Source organism: Mus musculus, chromosome 9 (assembly GCF_000001635.26).
Source record: "Mus musculus strain C57BL/6J chromosome 9, GRCm38.p6 C57BL/6J".
NCBI classification, from domain to species: domain Eukaryota; kingdom Metazoa; phylum Chordata; class Mammalia; order Rodentia; family Muridae; genus Mus; species Mus musculus.
Window position 1 is genome coordinate 56,674,381 of NC_000075.6, and position 24,574 is coordinate 56,698,954.

Genomic DNA, 24,574 nt, shown 5'->3' on the forward strand with positions numbered 1-24,574 from the left:
AGGACCACACAGGTCCAGTGAGTTTCCTCACTCTCTCCCTACCTGGGTCAGATGGCACAGGGAGCCAAGCAGAGGGGCTGCCAAAGGCCTGAGGACACAGCAGCCTTCGGGGCTCAGTCTCAGCATGCACTGTGGGGGAAGAACAGGAAAGTTAGTGTTACAGAGATGGGCTTCCAGCTACCATGAGTGGATGGCCACGGACAGATCCCACTGCCTAACCCACAGGGCTTCATGCTGCACAGTATAGGTCTATGGGCACCAGACTGCATCCCCACTCCCTAGCCTACTCGAGTACAAGTACCCACGCTGAGTGACCACAGCCTAGGAGTGTGGATTCCCTGTCCGGCCCTTTCTTCCTTCCCAGTCTCCCTCGGTGTTGCATGGGTCTGTCCACCTCAGCTTTATTGACAAGCACAGGAAAGAACAGTCCTGACCCCAATCCTCTTCACCATTCCCATGCTGCCCACCAAGTCTATCTCCTGCCTATTGGAAGCTTCACTAGTTTGTCTTCAGCCCTTAGCACCCAGGATACCTGGCTTCTAGTCCTCCATCTCATAATACTAACAGTGAGGCCCACTGCTGCCCACCAGTTCTCCTGCCTTGGCCTGTAGGCCTGTGGGCCTGTGGCTGGCCCACATCTGCCTTTAGGATTCACCTTCCCATACTGTATGGCACCCCCTCCTCTTAATCATGGCCCTAGCATTGCTTCCTTTCCTCGCCTCACAGGCTCTCACACCGTACCTCAGTCACTCCATCTGTTCCTCAGTGGTACCCAGAGTATGGCCCTCAGGCCCTGACCACCTCCCTCAGCCCAGGTTGCCCCAGTGCCTCTTCTTAGCTCCTCCTCACCTGGGTCTCAGCCCAAGGCACCACCTCAAAGAACCCTTGCCCACCGACAACATACCGTCCTCCTTCACATGTATGTCACGTCACCTGTCCCTGTTTCAACAGTTTCATAGAACGCTATCTCTCAGGCACAGTAATTGAGGTATAACTAACGTGCAGTTCAGCTCACCATTTCTAGTGCATGGTTCTGTGAGTCTCGACTACTGCAAACAGGCGTGCAGCTACCACCACAATCAAGGTAGAGAACAATTCTGTCCCAAGTCTCTCTGGGCTGTCCTTCCATAACCAATGTGTCCCTAACTTCTGGCAGCTATTGACCTGTTTCTGTCCCTGTAGTTTCGTTCTCTCCAGAGTCTATGAAGAGAAATCTCTGTGGGGCCCCCTGTCTGGTTCTGTTCACTCAACATGATGCGTTTGAGATTCATCTGTGTTGTCTTATGTCAGAATCTCTGCCTTTCTACGGCTGAGTAGTATTCCATTATTTATCCACTCACCAGTGAAAGAGCACTCGGGCTGTTAACCAGTTTTTGTAGACGTAATGCCGCCATAAATATTCAGATGGGCCTTTGCATGAGTGAAGCTGTTTCTCTTGGCAAGTACCTAGCAGAATCATTGTGAGCTTGTGTGGCAAGTTTTCTTTGTAAGACGCCCCCACGTTGTTGGCCAAAGTGGCTGTACTGTCTTGCATTCCCATGAGCAAACTTTGAGTATTCCAGTTGCTCTGAGTCCTCTCCAACACTCATCCTGTCAGTATGTTAAGGCATCAGTGTAGCAATGGTGTAGCAATGTCTCGATGGTGGTGTGGTTTGTGCCTCCTCCCACCCCTACACCCTGGCTGTGAATGTCTTCCGTGTGTGGTTCATTTTCTAGCACCAACCTAATAGGAAACTTTCTTCTTAGGTTAATTATTTTATTTTATTTTATGTGTGAGTGTTTGCCTACATGAAGTATATTTGTACACTGAGTGCGTTCCTGGTATCCATGGAGACTGGAAGAGGAAATCAGATCCTCTGGATCTGGAGTTACAGATGGTCATGAGCCTCTGTGTATGCTGGGAATCAAACCTGGGTCCTCTGAAAACCACCAGTGCTCTGAGCCTCTCTGAGCTCTGAACCATCTCTCCAGCCCCCAATTTAATTGTTTACCCATTTGCTTCCCATCTACCCTGTCAGTGTCTGGTGCTGGGTGGTACTGGTAGTGGTGGTAGCTGGCACCCACAAAGCCCTGTCTAGCACTTTACAGATACTAGCTCATTTAAGCCTCACAACCACGCCAAGATAGATGCTGTCAATAGTTCCACTTGATTTGTTTCTTTTGTGGTGTACCCAAGATGTAGCCTGGGTCCCTGAACATGTTAAACAAGCCCTTTCCACTGAAATGTACCCCACCCCACTCCAGTATTCTAATTCTGCAAAGAAGAAAAAAAAAAAGAGACACGGAAAAGGAATCAGCCCATGGTTATACAGGTACCAAGAGGCAGAGGTGAGTTTTCATCCTGGTATTCAGGAGTCAGAATCAATTGTCCTAATCAGGACATTACATGGACCACAACAGCCATGTAATAAATAAACTCTAGGCAGGATGAAACAAACAGGAAGCCACAGTCTTGGCCTTTGTTGTTCTGACTGACCTTGGGAACAAAGTGTGTTCCCACTGAAAGCATATGCTCTCTGTCCTCTGTAGTCCTCTGGGCTGTGGGAGAGGCTTAGGCCAATGGGCTATGAGCAGAATCACCCCTATCACCCCCAACCCCCACCCCCACCCACTGGGCACAGTGACTGGAGGTCACAGATTCTCAGTGGTGAAGCAAGACTACAAGGTAGAGTTTCTGGCGGGACTCCCTGAGTGGCTGGGTGCACTTAAGTCCCCGCCCTCCCTACCCTCAGCACTTGCTTCTCAGCAGCCAAGCAGGGAGGCAGTGAGCAGGAGGCACTGAGCTGCCAAGTTTCCAAGGGCCTTACTGATGTTAACACAGACCCTAGAGCTGTGTGAGAGATGGCAGCTTGACCTCCCAGCACAGATTGCTGGAAGGCAGATCTAGGCCCCTCTGGAGCCTCTAAATATTTGAGGTTTAGGGGAGACCACCACAGTTGCCAGCTGTGGAGTTCCTTCTCCATAAGTAAGAGGCTTCCAGGCCCCACAGAGGGACTCCCAGTAGGGCCATCCCCACATGGAGAAGGGAGGTAGGCGCTGAGGTAAGGTGACACTGCCTTGACCATTGAGAGCCTACAGGGGCCTGAACTTAACTTTAGAAAGGCCAGGACAAGCCAGGCAGTGGTGGCACATGCCTTTAATCCCAGCACTTGGGAGGCAGAGGCAGGCCGATTTCTGAGTTCAAGGCCAGCCTGGTCTACAAAGTGAGTTCTAGGGCAGCCAGGGCTATACAGAGAAACCCTGTCTTGAAAAAGAAAGCAAGAAAGCAAGCAAGAAAGAACACCCTGAGAGTGGCTACCCAGCCTTGGAACTAGGGCCAATTCTCAGAATGACTCCAGGACCCCAACTCAGCTGCCTAGAGTAGATCATGGGGGGTGGGGGTGGGAGGAGAAACCCACAGGGCTTTGGTACTGCTAACTTAATTGTAGGCTTCTGTTTCAAACTCATTGGCTCTTCACTTGGCAATTATCACTTTAGATGCGGTGTGGTCCTATGGGAGCACAGGACAGGAAAAAGAGGCAGTCCGCCTACCCAAGATACCATGCGGGCTAGTCGCACTCACTTGAGGGAGAAGTCTTAAAGTTTATACATGCCCTGCCCCTTCTCAGTTTTCCTAAGAAGCAAGGCAGAGTTAAATGAAATGCCCCCTCCTCAAAATAGCAGTTGCCACCTGGCTCCTTACAAGCTGTTAGAAAGACTTTCTAGGTCAACTCAGCTTCTCACATGTGGCTGGTACTGTTTTCCATGCATGCATGCCTCTGCTCCACAGCCCCGCCTCGCTATGAACTCGATCACAGCATCATTTGTAAAGCACCCTACAGGATTCAGGAATGTGCTGGCAACTGGGTTGGAGTGGAGGCTGCTTAAAGTGAAGATTCCCCTGGAGTGGGACGCTGAGGGCCTGGGGATGGGGCCTCCTGAAGATGGTGTGAGGAAGTCTCTCCGAGGCTGTAGAGTGACAGTTTCTGCTGGGTGTGGCCATTCAAGGAGGAACAAATGGCATCCCACCATCTTTTAATCTTGACCTTGTAATTCTTAAAATTTATTTTTTCATGTGTATGTGTTTGGGTGCCTTGTTTGTGTGTATGTCTATATACTACATACATGACATGCCCCAAGAGGCCACAGGAGGGTGCTAGATTCCCTAGAGCTGGAGTTACAGAAGTTGTGAGCTGCCATGTGGGAGCCGGGAACCGAACCCAGGTCTGAGACTGGTGCTGTCTCTCCAGTCCAGCATCCCATCATGTTTGGGGCCTGGAAATCAGACACACCAGCAGCAGCAATGGCCACTCTTTTCTTCTTGAGGCTTTCCTTACTTGGTTGAGAAATTCAAAAATTCTGTGGGCATGAGAACTCTGGAATTGAGACACCTGGAAGCCAGGCTGAGACCACAGGATCTCCCCAGGCGATGTGGGAGGGGGCCATGGCCTGGATTACAGGTGATGTGGGAGGGGCCATGGCCTGGATTACAGGTGATGTGGGAGGGGCCATGGCCTGGATTACAGGTGATGTGGGAGGGGCCATGGCCTGGATTACAGGTGATGTGGGAGGGGCCATGGCCTGGATTACAGGTGATGTGGGAGGGGGCCATGGCCTGGATTACAGGCGATGTGGGAGGGGGCCATGGCCTGGATTAGCCACCTTTCCTTGCTAAGGGTGGTGAGAGGGATTCTTCGTGGAGTCAGGTTTCAGGAGTGGCAGCCAGGCTGGATCAACTCAGACAATGTGCGGCTGAGCGCGCTCAGGGAGCGAGGGCCTTCACCTTGGACGTCATGGTCTGGTTCTCAGAGACTGGGCCATGACAGATGAATACTCAGTATGAAATGCCCGGCCAGAGCGGCCGTGAGAGAAGCCCCAGAGGCCACCCAACTTCTCTCCTGTGATTTTTATCTTGGCAGCTTGGGCTTTAATTCACAGGCCTGGCAAGGGTTTGAGACCAAAAGCAGAGGACAAAGGTTCAAAGGCAAAAAATGCTGACAAGATTCCTAGGGGGCCTGAGGGGCATAGGAATGAGGTCGGTGGTGGAGGGATTGTGGAGGGACAGGAGGAGGCAACGGCACCCTTGCCAGAACCGTCATTGTTACCACCGTCATCGCCACTACAGATACACCAATGAGCCCCCGTGTGAAGTGTACTGACTCACACTGCCCACAGACACCCGAGGAGGTGGGCACTGTGATTGTACCACTCTCAGGATGGAGCACAGGACAAAAAGATGAAATGTCTCAGAAGAACCGGGCCATGCATCAAACGCGGGCTCCGTAATTGTCCTTAAGAGTCCTCGATGACTCCAGTTGGCCACATTAGAAATGAGAGGAAGGGCACAGCACGAATTCTGGGTGGGGGAGGTTGGGTCAGTGTTACCTAAAAAAAAAGTCTTTGCACCATTTAGTAGCTCTATGACCCTCAGTGAGTGAGGAACATAATGTCTTTGCGTCTGGTTCCTTATGAAAAACAAAGTTTCCTATGGCAATAGGGGAGAGAGGGGAGGAAGGAGGGGGAAGAGGTAAAGGGGAGGAGAGAGACAGACAGAGAGACAGAGACAGAGAAACAGAAAGGTGATACATATACTCCACAAAAGTAAACACCCTTCCCAACCAGGCCATGGTACAGATGCGACACTATCCAGAACCTCTGGCATATACATGAAGCATACATATATGTACATGTATGTGCTCATACATATAAGCCCTGCAGAAGTGAGCACATACGCACCACACACAGTTCCCTCCCTAGCCCTATTCCCTACTGAGAGTGGTGGGGGCACCGGTCACTCAGCCCCCAAGCCAAACACCAAGCTAACCCTCTTTCTCTCCCACTATCACACCCGGTCGCCATGGCCACCAGTTCCCGAACAACCTCTTCAAGCCCCACCCCAACCCCCATCTCCCACTGTCTTTTCTGGCACAAGGGCCCCAGTTGCAGTTGAAGAACGGTGTCAGTCACACCTGACCTTGTCCCTGCTCCTCTGAGAAAGCCTTACAGGAAGTCTCTTCAAGCCAGACGTGTGCCTCAGAGGCCCAGAGAACCCTGACAGACTTGACTAAATAAAGATGTAAGGCTGGTACATGGGCAAAGATGCCATAAACAGAACTAAAAAGACAAACGGCTGGCCAGGGAGAGTATTTCCAATGCAAGCAACAGACGAAAGTTTGACCATTCCTAATGTGCTAAAAGCTCCTTTATATCAATAAGAAAAAGGCAAAAAGAAAAGAAAAATGGGCAAAGGATCTGAACAGTCAAGTAACAGAGGAAGAAGCACTCGCGGCCAATAACCACATGAAAAGATGGCCTCATTGGGAAGGCACAAAGTGAGCGTTGGAACCACAGCGAGGCGGTTTTCTAGATTGGCAAAAATTAACAAGACCGACTGTGCTGGGGTAGAAGGTGGTGGGGCAGCCACTCCCCTCACCGAGGACCAGCAGAAGCTGGCCTTATCTTTCAGAAGAGCAATGGAGCTGTCAAAACAACATCTGCACCCCATCCCTGCAAGTTTACCCTAGAAATCCATTCTATGGAAATGCCTACCTGTGCCAGACAGATACATGAACGAGGAGATTCACTGAAGCATTGTTCGCAGGAGTGAAGGATTGCAGGCAACCTAAATATCTATCAACGGGGGACTGGTTACATAAATTCCACCGTGTCCAAACAATGGAATATTAGGCAACAATTAAAAAGAACACCACAGACCTGTGCTGTGATGTTGACAGATGCTTTCCACCACCACCCCGGCTCCCCCCGCTCCCCCGTAAGTGACAAACCACAAATGGGGCTTGCAGAATGACATGTAGATAGGATCCCACTTCTTTTCTAAAGTGTCACACAATAAATATGTTTATAAAGGCACAGGAAAAGGTCTAGGAGACACCTGACCACAGCAGTGAGGGGCTGGCAGAGGAGGCTGTGGGGCAAGTGGGGCTTTCTCACACGAGGACATTCCTACATGGTACATCTCTTTGCTTTTCCCCTGGCATGTCCCCTCCTACCTGTGTGCCCCAGCTAGTCCCCTTTATGCTGCTTCTATTCTGAAGCCTTTGCCGAATGTCATCCCCTACTCCTTCATGGGGCTGCTGCCGCAATAGCAGTGGGTGGAGGGCCTGCGCACTATGTCCTGAGTGTGTGGTAGGTCTGAACTGTACTGAACCCCACCTCTGTGTTGCAATCATCTATAGGAGGCCCACCATTGCCTCTTTAACAGAAGAGGCAACCCAAGCACAGAGAGGTTGCAGGATCTACTCATAATCACACAGCCAGGATTAGAAAAACAGGTACAGGAATCCAGACATGGCCCTGTGTAGCCTTTTACCCGTCTCAGCACTCAGGCAGGGATCCATTGATCCTGGACCTGCTGTGCCTGAACATATAAGACTTGTCTGAGAGCCCCTGATGCCATTGTCTTGATCCTTCCCTTACAGGTGGGCACGGTGGGAGGATGTGCAAGGAAGTTTACTAAGCAGGAAGCCAGCAGCCACCCCAGAAATCACGGGATGGGGAGGGATTGAATCCTGTGATGTACCCACCATGAGGGACCCCCTGAGCCAGAACATGGATGCCTTCCTCTTCCTCTTCCTCTCCTTGCTGTCTCCACCTCCCACCTGCTCCAAGCCAACACTCTAAACACAGATCCATGGATCACCCCAGCCCCAAGGCCGCCCCCACCTCAGCTCTGATCACTCAGAGCTGTTGTTCCTGGTTTTTTTTTTCCACCTCCCCCACCAGCCCTGTGGGCAGGGACCATGTCTGATTCATCTAGGGCGTTCTGAGCAGGGTCTGGCACGGGAGTCCTGCCCACAGGCGGCAGAGCTGGCAGTACAGATGGACAAACAGGGCCACTCAGCCTCCCACCCTAGCACCTGCCCCTCTGCTGGAAGATGTACCACGGTGCTTGGCGCATATGGGTCTGGAGCCAGCACAGTAAAGACAGAGTCCTTGGGTCTCCACACCACTGCCTGGCGGTAACACACCCTGCCTCTGTCCTAGGACCAGTCTTCTGGCTAGGCCTATTCAGTGTCCAGTCCACACAACTAGGGTGGCATTCCCAGACCCCTCTTCCTCATCCTTGAAAACAGCAAAGAAGACTAGCCTTCTGGAAAACATTTCCAGGCACAGAGTACTATGGGTCACCAGGGCTACCCTGAGCCCCAATCCACTTAGCTTTATCCACTCTCTTATATATTAATCTACTTCCTCTGTTAGCACAGCTGCCTTAGTCCTAACCCGGGTCTGGCTGGACATGTAGGAGAAGGTGCCACCCCAATCACCCCTGATATCAAGGGAATTCTCCTGTGGTTTTTTTTTTTTTTTTCATCTGCTTTGCTGTCTGCCTTGTCTGAACCTCACATGATTCAGTGTTGGTTCTTTGAAGGTGGGACCCCTGATTCCTCAGGCTTTAGATGACTCAGACCTGACCCTCCCCTGGCTGACAAGCAAGCACTGCATGGGTGATGGGCCTATCACTTCTGAGGGCAGCTGGGCCAGGGCGGGGGATGCCACTGCCTTTTGTCCCTACTTGCTTAGGCAGGTCTCCCACTGTGTACCAGTTGCTCTCAAGCACAGGGTCAAGTTGGCTTGCTGGCAAGACACACAGCTCTCATTTTAATTAATTAAAGAAAAATCTAATCACTGCATTAAACTTCTCATTACTCCACTTGAATACCCGTTAAGTAAATTTAATTACCAGAGGATTGGGTTTCCAGCCTCTTTCATTAGCTTCTGATAAGCCAGGGAGGGAGGAGACGACTGGGGGCAGAACATTGCTCTTCCCAAGCCACAGAGCACAGGGCGGGCACTGGACAGGGCCCCATGGGCAGGCTATGGTGCCTGTCTCCTTGGATGTGAGCCTGGACCTGTGCCAGGGAGACCCTCTTCCCAGGCTGCCTCTGGGAATGTGAAGGGCCAGCATTTGTGGGTACAGTGCCTCCCTCTCAGCCCCTCTTGGTTAGCTCTGCCCTGCCTCTTTCCTAAAGAGTCTGAGGCTTCTGGGAACAATGTCAGCAGCACAGCTTAAAAATAAGAAATCAGGACAATGAAAAAAAAAAAAAAAGAAAAAAGAAAAGAGAAAAGGGCAAGAAGGCAAATGCAGGAAAAGGTTTACTGAGCAGTTATGTCCTGACAGCTTAGTAGAAAGAGCTACAAACCCTCTCTGAACTTCCTAGTGGGCAAGGCAAACAGAGCGGTATACTTTGGCACTGACACGGTAACCATGAGGAAGTGCATGCTGGGTATCTGTCCTTGTACATGGAACATGAACCCTTGGAGATAACCACTGGCCGGGACAGCAAGGAGAGACTCCCTGGAAGGGAAGGGCCCAGAAGTGGGCCTTGGAAAACAGATGAGAGCGTAGAACAAGGAAAGACATAAGGACAGGAAAGAGAAGGGCTGCTGGGGACCAGGCAGAGGGGACAGCATCTCCATCTCCCCTGGCTAGAGAGGCCTGCAGCAGCTCATTCCTCCCTCTCTCCAGAGAAATGCCCTTCAAATGCACCCCTTGCGTGAGCCGTGCTGGGCCCTGCAGGTGGCCAGTGGCTTGCTAGTGCAGACTAGAGAGACTGGCTCCTAACCCAGGGACCGTTCTGAATCACTCTGAAGGACTGAATGGACTTTTCCCATGACCGTGGCCATGCTAGACCTCCATTTCTGCCCCCTCTTCTCCAGAGACCCTGCCCTCTGCATACGAGGCCTCTGCTCAAGCCCAGCTTATAGGATTCTGACCAACAGGACCCCCAGCAGATCATTCTAAGTTTGAAGAAACCACAGATGTCTCAAAGTCCCCAAAATAGGGAAAGGATGGGAACAAGGGCATCTTGAGCTCCTGCCAGATGCAAGGTGCCAAGTGCCAGGTGGCTCTCTTGGTGGCCCGGTCAGATGAGGAAACTAAACCCAGAGAAGAGGTGCAGAGACTCGTCTGAGGACCCACGATATGTTCATACCCATTTGGTCTGGCTAACAAGCTGTCCTGTTGGGCAAATTCTGTCGACATTTGTTATTTGTCTCTTTTAATTGTAAAGTATCTGGTCTCCTGCAGCAAGGTTTCAAGATCTTTTTGAGAAACAACCTTTGCTCCATCTTGGGTTACCTGCCTAGAAAAGACCAGACCCTGTCCCCCAAGACCATCAGTGTCTTTAATAACTGTGGACCTAGTTAAAGGCACAGGATAGTCCAAATCCTGCCAATGAGGACCATTAGGTCAATTCTAGAACTCTATTTTGTTTTTATCATGAAATCAGATTTCTTTCTTCAGGCTCAGGTTAAATCTAGAAACACACTGGCCCAGGTTGTGTCAAATACCTCTAGGGGCACAGCCATTACCAAGAAAGAGGCATAAAGAACATGGATAGAAGCCAGAGTCTTTCACAGTGTCTGAAACACTCAATCAAGCTTTGCTTGAAGCCGACCCTACCACTAAATGCCACTGGCTACATGAGATGATAACTTCATTTTATTGAAGCAGGGTTTCCCCAACCCCTACATATGATTTTTTTTTTTTTGAGACAGGTTTTTTTTGTGTAGCCCTGGCTGTCCTGGAACTCACTCTGTAGACCAGGTTGGCCTCGAACTCAGAAATCCGCCTGCCTCTGCCTCCCAAGTGCTGGGATTAAAGGCGCGCACCACCACCACCCGGTTCTTACCTATGATACTTATAAGAGGTGTTTTAAAAGGTGTCCTTCCTCTTGCAGGGCCAAGAACACTCAGGTATCCCTAGAGCTGGGGAGAAGGGGCAATTGGGATGTGCCTACCGTGATTGGTCCAATGCTTGACCGAATCCTGAAGCACAAGGAGATTCTGTAACCAGGTGGGGGCAGGAATCCGCTCAAGACTGGTCAGGCCTGGACCGGTCAGAGCCCTGAGAGTTTTGCAGCCCACAGACTCAAAAGAACCAGGACATTGCCTTAGGATCCCTAGAAAAGAGGAGAAACAGGGGAGATCTGTAGGGGTCCATGAGGGACAGAGGGGCTGGACAGGGATGGGAACCGGGCCAGCAATATTGGAATAGCAGTGTAAATCTGAGGCAAGATCAGCCAGGCTTGCCTTTGCCTTTTTAGCTTGGCATCTTACCTCTCCCCCCAGATTCCCCTGGTGGCAGTAGGACCTCTGTACAAGGAACCCTCCCTAAAGTGAGGGAGGGAGAGTCAGAGTTCCTAGCACCCTCCTGTCTGAACATGAAGACCACACTATGCTACTGACCCATCCTTGTCTAGGGGCCACCCCCTCTACTTCTGCCTGAGAGACAGGGTGTAGTAACCATACAAACAGACCCTTCCAGAGGTGCTAGCCTTTGTCAAGTCACCTCTTCAGGACTCTGGCTTCAAGTTCAGAGCTGTTCCTTCCTCCAAGGAGACACCTTTCTATCCGCCCCCCCTGCCATTATGGTAGCATTCATAATGAAGGAGTGACCCCTTTGTGGGTCAGAGGGAGGAAGCCATCCACCTAAGGTCAAGAGCCGCTTGGGCCACCTCCTAGCACTGTCTTCATAAGAAAAGCCCAGGGGACAAGACAGGAACCACCTTGGCATGATATAATTGAGGTGGAGTGGTACATTTTTGTCTTCTTTTTTTATTTCATGGAAAAATAATGCATAGCAATTGAAAGCTAGGAATTCAAGAAATGAACGTATCAAAGAAAGTTCTTGAAACCCAAGGCCATATACAGAAAGACGGAAACGTATCCAATTGAAGCTGCCACTGTGTCTAGGGACCTTGACTGTGAATGCAGTCTGTCTCTCAGTAGTGAGATGCAGGCAGCTCTCCCAGCAGCTCTCCTGGCCTACACTCCAGGAGCTGAATGCCAAGGTGAGCTGCTATCCACACCTGACTCACTCCCTTTCCGCCAGGGCTGGCATAGATGACCTCAGAGGCTGGGGCTGCCAGCCAAATAGCATCCGTCCACAGCTGTAGCAATAAAGGCCAAGAGGTGAAAGACCTCACATGATTGAACAGGAAATGTACCCCCCACCACCACCACCACGCTTTTGAGGAAGTCCTAAGTGCTAGGTGTGCCATAGGTACCAGCAATGCACGACACGAGGGCATGAGGGCGTGACATAGAGGAGTCTGGCCCTGTCACAAAGCCAGGTAATAAGCAGAAAAACAAGACACTTCCTAAGAGTGTCAAGCTCAGCGACAACCCTAACATCCAGCCACAGAGGAGGGAACAGGAGAAGGACAGGGGGACGCTCTAGACAGAGGGTCAGGGGAGGTCTTCCTGAAGGGGGCCACAACTGAACTTAGGCTTCAGGAAGTGAGGCTTCCAGGAGCCTGAGGCACTGAAGGCCAAGATGGGGCCTTTGGCTCTGATCCCAAGAACAAGAAAAGCCACTGGAGGGCCTTAACCAGATAAATGCAATGATGTTTTTCTTCATTGTTAAAAGTCCTCTCAAGCTGCCAACTGGAGCCTGGGCTGCTTCCCCCAGAGCAAGGGGGGTGGGGGGAAGGGGGGCAGTGGGCTGGCTGTCACAGTCACCCAAGGAGGAGGGGATAAGACTGGAGAGTGTGTGGAGGAGGCTGCCCGCCTGAGCAGCACCAACAGCAGTTGTCTGATGCCTGGGATGAGGAGGCGGGGTAAGGAGACAAGAGGAAGAGGGTGAGTCCAGAGCCACATCCACAGGCGCGTGCTGCTCTTACAACCAGACCACTGGCTTAAAATAACTCTGAAAAATAAGAAGCAGATGCGACACCCATGGAGCCGCCTACCCCTCCTGAGTCTCAGTCCCTGGGGGCGCATCTTCCTTCCCGAACCCCTTTTCTGTTCTTTCATCCTGTGCAGGGAACACAGGAAAAAGGCAGAGTGGGCCTCACCCTCAGACTGACAGGAGACAAGCCAGCCCTTAGACAGGACCAGATGGGTGGCTCAGAAGAGCCCCAGCAGGGGCCTGCTCAAGACTATGCTGGCTGAGTCTGGAGAAGGGACAGGCAGGGGTGATTGGAAACAGTGTGGGGCTGAGGGCAGGGCCAGTGTGGGGCAGAACCTTGGGCTGTGTCCTGGAGTTCCTTCCTGCTCTGCCCTTGCTAGCTGTGCGGTCTGGGTTGGCCATCTCATTTCTGAAGGCTCCATTCCCTGTCTTATACACCCCCCCCCCACCACATCATCCAACCAAAAGTTGGACAGAGAGTCTTCAGAAGAGAGACATCAAGGACTGGCATCTATAACCATCAACATCCGGCTCCTTTGGCTCCCTGCAGAGGACTAAAAGGCCAACTGGGCTTGAGCTAGTTAGCTTCCTAGCAAGCTGTTCTAAAAAGTTCTAGAAATGCTATGCAGAACACTGAAAAGACATAGGCAGGCTGGGGGAGTCTGTGAAGTTTGTTCCAGACTCACAGGGATAGAGGTATGCCAAGTAACGACAGAGACTCCAGCACATACGAGCAAGGCTTTGTGTAACTGCCTCGTGGACTAAACAGAAACCTAGGGGCCAGGAAGCTCAGTGGTTAGACAGTCAATTCCAAATCTGTGAGTGAATGGCTCTTATGGAGAGTGGCTTTAAGTGGACGGGATGGTCAGACTGGCTCCATAAAAGCTCTCATGGCACTAGCAGATCCTGCCAGAAACAAGATTGACAGACTCAGATGGGGCTTTGAAGGTAGACCCAGCCCAGGAGGGCTAATAGGGAAGGCAGAGGTCCCTGCTCAAATCCCTCCACTTGCTATATAAATGGGCAAAGTAGACAGAAGAGTCTCTAGAATATGAGTGGTTCCTATGAGTAGCTCCAAGAACCAGATGCAAAGTGGAGCCTATAAGAATTACCGGGTAGCTTAGAGTTCTCGGAGTCATGTGATTAGCCACTCAAACTCTTTTTAAATTTAATTTTTAATTAATTAATTAATGTGTTTTTTATGTTATTTATAATATGTGTTTTGCCTACATATTCTTGTATACCATATGTGTGCCTGTTGCCTGCAGAGGCCAGAAGAGGGCATCAGATACTTTGGAACTGGAGTTACAGATGGTTGTCAGCCGCCATGTGGGTGCTAGGATGTTTGAACCTGAGTTCTTGGAAAAATGCAGCCAGAACTATTAACTATTGAGCCATCTCTCCAGCCTGACAACAGCTTTTGAAATGTACTAGCCACTTCCAAAGAACCATGCTCTATCACCCTGTCAGAAGGGCTGCTCAGAGAGACATCATTGGGAAGGGATGCCAATGTCTCCAGCAGAAGGCTCAGGAGCCTGGTTTCTGACCAAGTATTGTGGCATTCGTGGTGGATGAAAGAATCCCAGCAAGAAAGAATTGCAGAGCCCTGTCCCAAATGAAGAGTGAACTCTGTCTGTCCCTGAAGGCTGCAAGGGAGTCTGGGATGCCCACATGCTGAACGAGGATTTGCGCTGAACAGGGAAGTTCTTGCTGCCATGCATTTCTTAGATTCTGTCTATGCACTGAATCAAGACTAGATTACACAGGCCAAAGTGAGTGTGATGGAGACTGAAAGCAAAGTAGTGCCCAGCCCAGCCGCTAGTCACATGACTGTAATCTAGCGCCTATTCTCCAATTCATTCCTCACTGGCATCAGGAGCAAATACATTAAAATGCATAATCCCATTTAGCAGACAGGAAAGTGAGCTCCAGAGAGGAAATGGGGTCAGTCAGTCCAGGGTTCTACAGCATATCAGCCACAGAATCTTTCAGGGGCATCTTACCTAGAGAACTCCCCAGCTCCCGTCCCCAAGATTAGCCTACCATGGCCTGGAAGAAGAAGCGCTCCCTGGCTGCCAAGGCCCTCCTCCAGCAGGTCACAGGCTGTTGGGGGTCCCAACCCAGAAGACCCCTCCTCTAGGATCCATAGACCTTGGGTTCCATTTTCTAGGGGTACTCACTCTCAGCGCTTAGAGAAGAGAACAAGCCAAGTCTCTGTGGGCCTGGATCTGGGCAGAGAGGGTAGAGACTATCTGCCAGCCTTTCTGCCCGTACCCAGCCAGAGGATCCAGTCACCCAATGTCCTCCAGCACCACATGGTTGAGCCAGAGCTCTGGCCCAGCCAGGCCCCCTGAAGGATGGTAGCTAAACACAATGAGCCTGTCTCCAAAGCATGCAGGGTTTAAGCAATAGCCTTTCAGCTGAATATTTAAGAAGAAAATCTTTAAAAGGAGAGAGAGAGAGAGAGAGAGAGAGAGAGAGAGAGAGAGAGAGAGAGAGAGAGAGAGAGAGGAGAGAGAGAGAGAGAGAAGAAAACCAGCAAAACAAGAGGAGGGAGCTAGGGAGGGAGAAACCTACCCCACTACTGCAGTCAAGGTCATAGGCACCAGTGCGGGGCGGCATGGGCAAGGAGTCTTTAATCTAGGAGTTCAGGCTGAGGAAACTAACCGCTTGAAGCTGGAGTACATTACTGCCCTGAATGATCTGTCGGCTTCTATTAGGCTAAATATCTCTGTATAATGGGGAATTATCCTCCGAATAGGCAAAGTGCCTGCCTCTTGGGGGAGGGGCCGTGGAGTATCTCATGTGAGGGCTCTCCCACAGTAGGTGGGATAGGGAACAAAACCAACCTGAAGACACCCCCTCCCCCCAGAAGTCACTGTCAGCAGACACTTTGCCTGTCTTGTGGGACGTGACAGGATCAGCTTCTCTTCCCCTCTTCCAGTCTCTCCCCTAGTTTCCTCTCTTAGGAGTCTAAAATGACAACAGACCAGAGTCCAGGCCTGACAATGTCTCTGGTGACCTGGGGCCTCTTTAAGCCTCTGTTTCTCTATATGTTAGATGGACCTAATTATACCCGCTGGTGCCTGGTGTGAGGCTGGTGTGGAGCACAGCACAGAGCAGGCAGTGGTGCTCCCCAGTGAGGACTCATTGTTCTCCTTCCTCTCATTGACCCACCTAGACACCATAACTTCCTCCAGTAAGCCTCCGTGATCCCTTCCCTGACCCCACTTCCTCCACGCCTGCAGTGAGTTCCTCTCTGGGCCCACCCAAGGAGACAGTTGGGGTCTCTCACTGAAGATGCAGCCTCTGTTATTGCAGGGCACATGGTGGCCCAGAAGGGCCATTCTGGAGGCACAGTCAGGCAAGATGCCAATGGGTTAGAGGACCCAGAAGCAGTATGCCTTTCTTCTTACCCCCACAAGGTCTGGCACATAGCATAGATTTACAATTATAAGGCAGGGATTGGCAGGAGCTGGGAACCAAATATGCTGGCTTGTCAGGCAAGGCTTAGACCCACAGAATGGTCGCATTTGTAGAACAGAGGCCAGCCCTGCAAAGCTGGCCAGGAAGCCAGAAATGCAAGAATAGGGAGCTGGCCAAGGCAGGCCTGGGTCAGTGGGGTCAGGCTAGAGAGACATGGAGGTGGGGAATGGATGCTGAGGAGAGAAGTGGGGGGGGGAGAGGGAGAGGAGAGAGAGGTATAGTGAAATGTCCAAGGGAAAGGAGAACCTGTGTAGGTGGGGTGAGGGTCAGGGCCCCCATGCCTCCCAGGGGAACAGTTCAGGACCCCTCTCTGAAACCACAGCTCCTGCTATTGCAGGGCACATGCTGTACCAGGAGGGCCATTCTGGAGGCACATCCAGGCAAGAAGCCAGAGGGACATGCACAAAGGAAGGCCACTTCCAGAACACACAGAAACACATTATGTTCCCCTCATTCCTCCCAACCCCTTCCCAGGCAGGTATAAAGTTCCAGCCCAGAATCCTTGCAACCTGAGAGAGCTGCTCATTCATTCATTCATTCGTTCATTCAGTTAATGTCCAGTTATGCTTTGTGAGAAGTAAGAATACAAACACTCAAGATCCAATCTTAGGGCACCCACATCCTACTGGGGCCATGCTAGGAAGTAGAGACAATTCTGGGGTTGTGTGAATGGAAGCCCAAGGGACTTGGCAATGTGACAAGAGCATCCAGTTCATAGCTGGATTCAGGGAAAGACCCCAGGAACAGAATTTGAAAAGATTTGGAGGAGGAAACAATGAGGAGGGGCCTTTGCAGACAGGCAGGCTAGAGCAATGGATTGGAGAGGGAGGCCATCCCCCTCCCTCAGGGTCTAAGGGGTTTAGCTCTTATCCTCAGAGCCATCAGGAGCTTGAAGGGTTTTAAGTGGGGAGTGACAGGGACTAATTTGTGCTTCAGAAAGATCTTGCTGGATGCCACCAGGTGGAGGATGGATTACAAAGGAAAAGGTGGCAGTGAGCCAATCTGAAAAAGAAGCTGAGGGCAGGCGAGGGTGGGGCCTATGGCTCACCATCCATAGGTAGGTGAATGGATGGAGAGGAGAGGCAGTCTACAGTGAAGCAGCACTTTCAATACGAGGCAGCGAAATCCTCTTCTGCACCCTGGGTGCCTGCTGTTCATACAACACAGCCAGGCCTTGCCAAGCCCTTGTAAGACATCAGCTACTCTGATCTCCACAATGCTCAGGTGGCACACACAAGCCAGAACTTGCTCCCTTGGTTCCACAATTCGGCAAGCATTTATTGGCAGTCCATTATATTACAGCCACCATTCAAGCCTGCTCAGCAGGGAAACTAAGACCCTAACGCACTGCCCAGAAGTTTTAGAGGGTGGCCATCAAAAAGTCTGGCTTAGAGATGCTGTTCGGAGCTGGGGGGGGGGGGGGGGAGGGGAGGTGTGGATGTTAGGCAGATGCTGTGGAAGACAGTATCTGGGAAGGGTTGGCCCAGACACAAGGTCAAGCTGATCTCCTGATGAAGGGAGAGAGAATGGGAAGATGGAGATGTTGGAAGAGAGGTGTGGCCATGGTGGAGGGTGCTTGCCTCTATGAACCAGTGCTGAAAGGATGCCAGAGGCCTGGATCAGGAACAGCAAAGTCATTACGTCCAAGGGAGAGGGTGTGCAGGAAGGGTGTAAGGGGTAAGAGTTAACATGGAACTGGGCTGAGCCCCATTAGGTGGCCATAGTGAGAGGGGACGTGGAGTCACAGGGAACTCTGTAGACCAGCACACACCCCACGGTCTGGACTAATAGTTACCCACTACTTTGACCTTAGGCTACTTGCTCTATACTCAAGCTAGTTAGGGGCACTCAGATGTCTTTTGGCACCTTTATAGGAGCCTCCAAAGTCAGATTCACTTCCTTCAAGCCCAACCTTGTCTCCTTGGACATTCACATTTGCTGCTGAAGACCTCAAAGTCTCCTTCATTCCTTGGCCTTCCTCTTATCATCAGCAAACAGGGATATTCCTAATTCACAGAAACTAGTCTAGTGCCTGCCAGGCACAGAGGTGCCCACTAAAGTTGGCCTCCTAACCCATCCTGGTAACTAGGCCTTTTGGAGTCTGCCCCTCAGCATCCCCAATATCTCAGACACAATGTTTAATTAACTCCCATTGATCCAGGTTGAACAGCCTGCTAGTTGGTAGCCATGAGACCAGGTTAGAATGCTATCCAGGAAGTTGGAGAAGGACAAGACCAAAGCTGAGGTCACAGTATCAGAAGCTTGGCTCTTCCTACACACATCAGCACTCCTGGAGATGTAGCAGGCCCTCCTGGGAGTCTGGAAGGATGGCCAGGGACAGGATATACCCAGATGGGCCTCTATACCCTCAGGCTTGCCCCCAGGTCTCCTTGTAGCCGAGTCCCTGTGAGCTACCCCTCCAACATACCGTTCCAAATCTTGGAATCCACATCACTGTGTGCCAGGCTTTGTACCAGAGCATAAGAAATAAGCCACAGGAAGGCACAACTCTGGGGGATGGGGTGGGGGGCTCTTGCCTGGAGAGCCTCATGAGGTGGTGGCTTTCATCAACTGATTGAAGTTCTCCTAGGATGATGGCTTTCACCATGAGGATGGCTCACTACTTATACTCCTAAAAATAACAGCAAAAGCATTTGGGGGCACATCTTGGGTTTCTATCGTCGTGATAAACAGCATGGCCGAAAGCAACTTGGGGGAAGAAAGCATATATTTCATCTTACAGCATGTAGTCCATCATCCAGGGAAGTCAGGGCAGGAACTCAAGGCAGAGACCTGGAGGCAGGAGTTGATGCAGAAGCCATCGAGGGACTTTGTTTGCAGGCATGCTTCTTATAACTTGTTCAGTTGCTTTCTGATACCATCCAGGAGCACTTGCCCAGGGGTGGCACTGCCACCAGGAGCTGAGAACCTTCCATATCAGTCACTAATTAAGAAAATGCAGTACAGGCTTGCCTACAGGCCAGTCTGATGAGTACATTTTTTCAACTGAGGTCACTTCTTCCCAAATGACTGTAACTTGTGCCAGTTTGACATAAAACCAGCCAGCCCAGGCCACTCTCTCTATGCCAAGCTCAATATGAGTGCTTTGTATACAGAGAGATCAGAGTGGATCTGAGGCCAAGGTTGCCCTCTTTAAAAGCTACTAGTTTAGCTAGGAGGTGGGTGGGAGTGCTGGCTGGGGTCTGGATCTCAAGCCAGCTATAGGCAGAGGTTGATACCACACTGGGTCCAGAGTCAAGTTGAATTACTTCAGGGATTTTTCAACATCAGTCCAAGTAGCTGCTATTGCTGAATTTGGATAAATGGAGAATGGCTGGGGGAAGGAACTTTCCAGAAGCAAGCCAGAGGCCACAAAGTCAGAAGTCGCATAAAGCAGCAAGCCTAGGACTGGGTTGTAGAAAATTAAGGAGATTGACAGTAGAGAGTGGGAGAGGTCTTGCTTTGGCTTCCAGTAGCTCTCTCCTGTCTCTACCCATGCCTCAAAGCATTGCATTTCCATGGTGCGGTGAATGCCCAGGGATCAGGGGTCTTATGCGGAAGTAGAGCTTGAACAGGCTTGGACAGAGATAGAGTATTATAGGGATAGGCAAAGAGATGAAACCCGACTTAGAACCAGGATGGCAGCCAATACATGGAGCAGAGGAAAGCCCAAGAGGACAGGTGTCACAGTGTCACACCAGACCTTCATTCCTTAAAGTCCCACAAAAAGGCAACGTCTAGAAATATTGGCAGTGGGAGGTGAGACTCTGGATGGATGAAATCTTCCAAATGAGTCACAAAGGGAAAGACTCTTGTTGCTGAGAAATGCTAGAGCGAGTCTGGGCCCACTCAGAAGACAGTTCCTTGGTGCATTGGTGGATTTTTAATTCCTGCAAATGGCTTGGACCTGAGATGGGAAACACTAGCAGCCAGAGGAAGAATTCTCAGGTCCTCTACTAATATACCATGTGTCTGGGCTCAAATGCAGCACGAGCTATCCATGACTGTATAAAGGAAGGGGTAGCTCTCAAGTCCCCATTTCCTAGAAACAAAGGAGGGGATGTTTGTGAGGATGTCAGGGGCACTGGGAAGGGTCCTTTACAGTCCATCACAGGTCACAGTGTCCCAAGTGTCTCTAGTGGGGCTGATACATCCCTTTACCCTTTGTGGAAGGTCAAACTTCAAACCCTGGTTCCTATGGAGTCTGCAGACAGCCTCTGCCCAGCCCCAACTCTGAAACCACAAGATCTGCCTGTAAGCCTCAGACCTTAGAGGAGGGCCTCCTGGTCTAGGAGCCTAGTTAGCCTGTGGGGCAATGGGCTATGCACAGACAGGCTGGTCTCCAGTTGAGCTGAGGTTGTGAACCCGGGTGAAACCCATTGGTGTTAATTCCCACCTACATGGGACAGAAGGCGTTCCCTCATGTCTCCTGGACCCCTGGCTCCTGTCGAAGTTACCGCCCCCACAGCTCCCACAGGAGAAGCTGTGGCTTTTAATCACAAACACAATGTCCCAAGCTTCTGACCTTCAGGCTAGACTCCTCCCAGTTACCTAGCAACAACAAGATAACAATCCCACTATAAGAGGGGCTGCTTGGCCCCTCCTTGTACTCTTTCTCTCCTCACTCTCTAACCTCTCTCTTTCTCTCCTCTTACTCCCCTTACTCTCTAACCTCTTACTTTCTAGCCTTTCTTCTCTCTTTCTCTTTCCCCTTCTCTTCTCTTGGTCATGGCCGGTCTCTCTCTTTTACCTTCTCTCTTTCCCCCTGCCTTTCTACAATAAAGCTCTAAAACTATAGACTGTCTCTGTTCATCAAGGACCAGACTAAGGACTCTCGCCTCCGTGGGAACCTCTCTCCCTCTTCCCTCTCTTTCCGTATCTCTGGGGCCTGGTGCTGCTCTGGGGCCCCTATTCTGTTCTCATCTCCTCTACAGTATCCAGTGTGGGATGCTGGAGACTGAGAACCTGGTATGGGGCTGCCCTTTGTCCACCCCCTGCCAAGTGGGGTCAGTGGCTTCACACAGCCAGATGCCCACCTGGGGCCAAGTGGAAAGCATCCGCCTGCCCAGAGCACAGAAACTCTGGCCGGATGTGGGCATTCTTTCCCTCCCTCCCACTTCCCCTACACCCTCATGCTCAACATTAGCCTTCCTAAAGGAGGCTGGATTTATAACCAACATCCATGTGCAAAGAGGATGGTAAGTGGGGCAAGGAGTTGGAAACTAAGCTAAAGCACTGATCTAGCTGGGCAGCCTTAGAGATCCTTTCATCTTTTTCAGTTCCAGTTTCTTAATCTGCAAATGGTGACATGAATAGCCACCACTCAGTGTCCACACGGCATCCAACGTGGGGGAACTTCTCAGATGATGGTCAGTGTCATCACCAGGCTTCCTCCCAGGGAATTAAGATTAGCTAGTCAAGGCTGTGACATCAGCCTTGGACATCTAATAAGCCCCATGGGGAGACAAGCAGAGCCTGCACAGGGAGCCTGGAAGAAAGACAGCACCAACTCCGGTTACACATTAAGCTCTGATTCTGGTCACATGCTGAGCCTCGACTCTTGTCAAACACTGAGCTCTGAGCCTGGTAACACATTGGAACTTGGCCTGATCATACACTGAGCCCAGTTCACAGGATACACTAGTCTTGTCCCTACTCCAACATTGGGGCCCTGATCCCAGTCACACACATTCCCCAATTCTGGTCACAGACTATGCCCACCCTTGGCTCAATGTCCTCACAATGAATTCTAACCTTGTTTGCAATGGAGTCACCAGTAACTGTGACCTGTTTGTACCAGGAGCCAATGTCAATCTAGGAGTCTACAAGACTCCATATTGTATAAAAGCTGCTGCACTTACCTTGCTGGACAAAGGTACTCCCATACGGACTTTAGGGGACAGGACATGCTGAGTTCAGGGGTGGCCCTGGGTGAAGCCTGTGGTGGCAATGGGGGCATGCAACATTTACAATGGCACCTCTCAACTCTCCTTTTAAACTTGCTCATCCTTGTGGAAAGGCATCTGACTGTTACTAAGTTCCCTCCTACTCACCATCTACATTATCTCTTTCCTTCCTTCTGTGCTGGCCCCTACCTGAGGCTTTCCTTAAAGCATGTAGGCATGTGTGCTTGTGTGTGCTCATGCACAGACACATGCAGAGATAAGGACATACCATACACCTATCAGTTTTACCTTGGTCAGCCCGCCCATTTCCTGCAGATTGTTGCTCCCATCTGCCTCCCACAAGTCACATCCTACAGATGCTTTTCAGTTCCTCTGAAAAGGCAGGAGGCTGAGAACCTTAGTGCCCAAAGGATAGGGGCTCAAGTCTCACCATGTGATGAGACAGAGTCTATGGCAGGTTCAGGACATCAGTGAGGGCCCAGCCCTATTTCTGCCCAGGTCTGGGGCCTAACTCAGTCAGAGGAGAAGGGTTCTGGGTAAGTTCCACTCCTCCTACAAGTCCAGAGAGACCAGGGAGTCTTGGAGCTGCCCTGCTCCAAACAGTGGAAGAACATTGTTGGACCCTTCCTCATACAGTGAGGCCACAGAGCTGATCTGCCCCATCCAGGCCTGCTAGCCAAGGACACCCTCATGGGGTCTTAGGGGATACTGTGCTCTGAGTTCATAGATGGCTGTGGACTCAGCTCTAACTAAGGTCGAAATAGTGTGATGCTGGCCTAAATGACACTAATGTCACCTCTTACCCATCCTCTGACCAAGCCCCGTTCTTCTCATGTGCCAAAGATAGAAGAAAGGCATTAGAAGTTGGGAGCTCTAAGTATATACCCTGGCTCTAAGCACTGGAGGCTGTGTGGCCTTAGTAGGGATATGCCACCTCTCTGAACTTCAGGTCCCTCCTATGAAGACTTGGGAGAGGGTGGATAACATGTAAGCTTCCTAGTAGCTACAACTAAGATACTTGCCATCTTCCTAGGGGAACTGCCAACCACTCATCCTCCGTCCTCCCCCAGTCCTCTTCCCACTCCAGGCCAACACTGAATCTCCAGCCCACCCTGCCCTGAGCACCCATTCTTGCCCAGGCCCACCTCCACCCTCCAGATCACAGAACTTCTCACCCCATTCTCTGTGCCCCTGTGTCTACCGCTCAGCTTTCTCCTGGCAGAGAGACGAACTTGAGTTAGATTAGGTCCTTTCAGATGTAAAACTTAGCTCCAAGGGACTCAGAGGTTAAGAGCACATACTGCTCTTGCAGAGGACATGAGTTCAGTTGCCAGCACCCACATCAGACAGGTCACAAGTGATCTGACGCCCTCTTCTGGCTTCCATAGGCACTGCACCATATGCACAAATGTACATTCAGACACATACAACTAAGAATAAAGATAAAAATAAACTTCAACAACTTCGGCTATGTCCTTTACCATGACCCAGCCCCAACCCAGCACAGCCCTGCCCTTCTTCCCAGCTCCATCTCCCTTCTGCTCGCCTCCACACCAGGGCCCTCAGAAGTGTAGAATGCTCTGTCCTCTTGGTGTGCACAGCTCCCCCTCCACAGCTGTCTGTGGAATAAGACATCTCTTCAGAGAAGCCCTCACAGACTGCCCTGTCTGACTCTCTTCATTCTCTACCAGCCCCTTGCCACTATTTGCAGCCACACAATTTTACTTTAAAGTATGTTCCTGCCCCCTGAACTTCCCCAAAGAAGGAGCTACACCTGTACTGCTCAGTACATCTGGAGTCTAGCACACAGTAGGTACTCAATACGTAGAAGTCCCTACTCCACCCATCATTAAGGAGCTGATGGAAGAGTCCTCTTTCCCTCTTTCCAGCAGCTACAGAGGAGAGGATCCTGGGAAATGGAGTTTTCCATTGTTGAGATGTGCCCAATATTAACCACATGTGGCCACAACCATCACCCACCATGACCTTGACGTAGACATGGCCATTCTGTAGATAGAGGAAGAGCTCAGAAGGGTCACGTGACTTGCCAATGACCATGCCATAAAGAAGAGATGGAGCTTGAGGCCATGTCTGTACTGAAACAGCAGAGATTTTAGCCAGACATCAGGGAAGCCTTCACACAGGTGGGGAAACAGGATGGGGTCCTGTTTTTCAAAGTCCTGGACAAAGGCTAGACTCATGGTTGAAGGCAAGAACTAATTTACTGACCTTCCATGCCCTAGCCCACTATCATGTTCTTAGTCACTGGAAAAATTCCTCCTTCCTCCAGACAAACTCAGGAAAAAGCAGGGCTGTCCAAGTACCTACAGGATTGTAGCTATTTGACACTTGAGAAGGAGGTGGACCTTATTGGAGGCGTCTCTGATCACTCTGTGAGAGACTGTCCTCCTAGGGCTACCAACAGTGATGAGGGTGTCCAGGTCCCAGCACAGTGGGGCCTGCAAGGCTGACTCAATGGAGTAAGGTGTGCACACTCCTAGTGGCCAAACTAAAGCACGGTGAGCCCAGTCCTGCCAATTTGACAGCAGCA

The 24,574-nt window shown here is 50.9% G+C and overlaps 1 protein-coding gene across 10 annotated transcripts in view; it reads right to left on the reverse strand.

The window, feature by feature from the left end:
* Window positions 1-24,574, reverse strand: part of Lingo1 (leucine rich repeat and Ig domain containing 1) — a 177,851-nt gene that overhangs the window by 55,921 nt on the left and 97,356 nt on the right. For 3 of the 10 annotated variants that reach the window (XM_030244330.1, NM_001361119.1, NM_001361117.1), the window contains one exon: window positions 10,740-10,901. The exons of 2 other annotated variants lie outside the window; for them this stretch is intronic. The gene's annotated coding sequence lies outside the window, so the exon portion shown is untranslated. Of the gene's footprint in view, window positions 1-42; window positions 130-10,739; window positions 10,902-24,574 lie in introns of all 10 variants that reach the window. 5 more of the 10 variants (NM_001361116.1, NM_001361115.1, XM_030244328.1 and 2 more) reach the window with 2 other exon arrangements.